We start from the raw sequence: 3,484 nt of genomic DNA on the forward strand, positions 1-3,484 counted from the left end.
AATACTCTTCATCGATTGTATATCCTTGTTTATTTGTAAATTCAGCAGTTCTTTCAAAATCCTTGCGGAGATTATCCTTGTTGTTTGTCCTTCTTTTTCAAAGTCTTTTATCCTTCTGAATAAACTCGAGAATTGTTGTAATGTCGCGTGCAATCTTTAGGTATAGTAATGCGATGCGTTAGTTCTTTAAGACCTGTTTGTGGATACGGAAGCTGAAGCGGTAAGTGTGCAACGTTACGAGGAGTTGTGGGAGTTTGTTTCTCGCGGAAGAGTCTGCGGATGTTAGGTTTGTGGCCGATTATGGAGTAGTGAAGTGATTGATGGAGTTGGGAAGTTGAAGTTTCGATTGGGTAAAAGAGCTGTGAGGGAACCATATATCTGTTGTTTCAATACCAACTTGCCTTGTAGCCTTTTGCCGCATTAACCATAGCTTTGTCTTGTGAATGCCTATCTTGGCTTGTACTCTATACTGTTTTCCCAGACTTTTGTAAAGTTTTGGAACTATATAACTTTCTTGCATCGAGCCTATCTTTATCTTCTGCCTTGTACTATATTTCACTCTTATATATATATATATATATATATATATATATATATATATATATATATATATATATATATATATATATACACACACACGTATATGTGTTAAGATCTCTTACTTTTTTAAAAAGTATTTAAATAGTAGATCACGAAGGCTATGTACTATCTTATGCATTATTTTAATTTTCGAGGACGAAAATTTTATAAGGTGGGTGGAATGTAAGATCCAAGACTTTTGAAAAGTCCTATTTTGAACTAATCTCAAACCATATATTTATTTACAGTTTTAATTTCATAAATTATCTTATTGAAGGTAATTAAAGGTAGTTTTGATTAATTGGATTTGAAATAAATTAAGGTTTTCATCCAAACTCTATAATTATGGATTATTTTTCTATTTACAACTTAAAGTTCTAGAAATCCAAAAATAATTAGTTTAGGCTTTTTAAATTAAGATTTTATCTAATTTTAGAACTATTGAGTTATTTTGTATATTTAAATAATAAGTGGTAGTTGTGAAATGATAAGGATTTTTATATGATTTGGACTAAATAATTAATATGTTAAAATATTGATACTACTGTTTTGGAAAAATAAAGGATTTAATTATATAATTTCTAATTATCTAATTTGGACATTTTATTGAAAATAAATTGTGAAATTGATGAGCAAATATTATTTTCTATATACAATTAGTATTGAATTTAATTTGGGTTTCAATTATGATATCATTCCCAATTTTATGTGAAATTACCAAATTACCCCTAACCCTAATTTTCAAAATAAGGAAACCCTAACCCAGTAACCCGTTACCCGACCTGGTTCTCTTTCAACCCCACTAACCCCCCCAAACCCAGCTGCAACACACAGCAGTAATAGCTGCTAAAAAAGAAAGGAACAAAGAAAGAAGGAAAAGAAAATAAAAATACCGGGGAAAAGAGCAGAGGGGCTACGATCAGAAGAAGGGAAGGGAGAAGAAAATGTTGCCGCCATTCAGCCTGTCCCTGCCGTCGTCGTGCTGCCACCGAACCGTCGTGACGCCGCCAGGAGGTCAGAACCAAGGAGAGTGAGAGAGCAGCAGCACCGAGAGGGAGAGGTCGCCGTTGCTGCCATCGAGCTTGCTGCCGCCGCTACCTATGAAGCCCTCGCCGTCATAGGTCAGATCTGAAGCGCGAGAGGAGGCCGCGAAGGAAGGAACCACGCCGCCCAGTCGCCGTCTGTGAAGCCTGTTCCACCGTTGCAACCCAGCGCCAATGAGAGAGAGAGAGAGAGAGAGAGAGAGAGAGAGAGAGAGATTGGGCACAGAGAGAGAGGACTCGTGAGGGAGTCACCACGGGAAGGAGTTCGTTGCCACGCCGCTGCCGCTGTCTTTGCCGTCTTCATCGTCACCGGATCCCTTACTGCCACCGTCGTTGACGAGTCCAACCACCGCTATCACCTCTCCATTTCTGTTGATGGTGGTCAGCCGCCGGGTCGTGCAGAGGAGAGGAAGCAGAACCGCGCCTAGCCACCACCGCTTCTGCCGCCAAGAAACCCTGCTGTGCCTCTGGTTTCCGGGAAATGGTGTGGTTACTGCAGGAGGTCGCCACCAGAGCCGCTGCTCCATTCTGCCATTCCTTTTCATCACAGTAAGTCTCCTGTGCTATGAAACTCAAACCGTAATCGTTCTAATTATCTTCGGTTAAGGATTCGGATGAATATATGTTGTAAGGTTAAGCTTATGGGGTTTCACGTCGAAAATTGTAGTTTGTTGCTGAGCCACTGGAGCTTCTGGCCACTGACGGAGCTGCTGCCAGGTTGATATGGAGCTGTGGCTGCCTCGTTTTGTTAATTCAGTGAGTATTTCTATTTTCGAAAGTCCTGCGTTAGTGTTCTATTCTGTGTAATAAAGTATTTGCAATGTTAATAGTTTTAGGAGTTAGAATCTGGTTTGCTTGTGGCGTTGAAGCTGTTTCTGCTCTTGAGAGAGAGAAGGTTCCTATGACGCGTTTGGGTTATGGTTTCGACGAGTCGAGGTAGGGGCTTTGAATACAAACTAATTTTATTTAATTAGAAATTGTTATAAATAGATATGCTGTGCGAAATGTATTTCTGGTGGCTACGTGAGTCTTATGAATTGTCTGATTTTATCTTGAATGAATATGGTTGCCTGTTTGATTGAAACCCTGTCTGATTTTAATGAATGGGAGATTTCTGGATTTGTTGATTTGAATAATTTTTGACAATCTGAAAGTTGAGTTTTTGTTTTATTGGAAACTGGTTTGGTCTTGAACCTGTTAGAAAGAGTTGATGGTTGGCTTTGTTGCGACCCGAAAAGGGTGGCAAAGTCCATGTTTTAGGGGAGATGCTGTAATAAACCACTATTTTATGGTTTATCTTGTGCTCAATTGAGTGATTTTTATCAACTCTTTACCCACTTATTCATATGATTTGCATGGTTTTACATTCTCCTTCCCGATTTTGTGCTATGATTGAAAACATGCTTCTTTGGCTTTTATTTTCTTTTATTTAATCCTCTCGTATTACCATTAGATGCCTTGATATGTGTGTTAAGTGATTTCAGGAATTACAAGGCAGGAATGGCTTAGAGGATAGAAATGAAGCATGCAAAAGTGGAAGGAATACAAGAAGTTGAAGGAACTAAAAAGCTGTCAGCTTGACCCTCTGCGAATCTCATTCCACGCAAATGCGTGGATGACGCCTCCGCGTCACTCTGCCGCGACCTGTAGGGACCAGATTTCACAATCAGCAATTTCTGGGCTGTTTTTGACCCAATTTTCGGCCCAGAGAACGCAGATTAGAGGCTATAAAGTGCGGGAATACATCCATTCATAATTATGCTTTCATAATTCACAATTTTAGGTTTTAGATGTAGTTTTTAGAGAGAGAGGTTCTCTCATTTCTCTTAGGATTTAGGATTAGGATTTTTAGAAATTAGGGT

The sequence above is a fragment of the Arachis hypogaea genome, chromosome 9, assembly GCF_003086295.3.
Source record: "Arachis hypogaea cultivar Tifrunner chromosome 9, arahy.Tifrunner.gnm2.J5K5, whole genome shotgun sequence".
Lineage (NCBI taxonomy): Eukaryota > Viridiplantae > Streptophyta > Magnoliopsida > Fabales > Fabaceae > Arachis > Arachis hypogaea.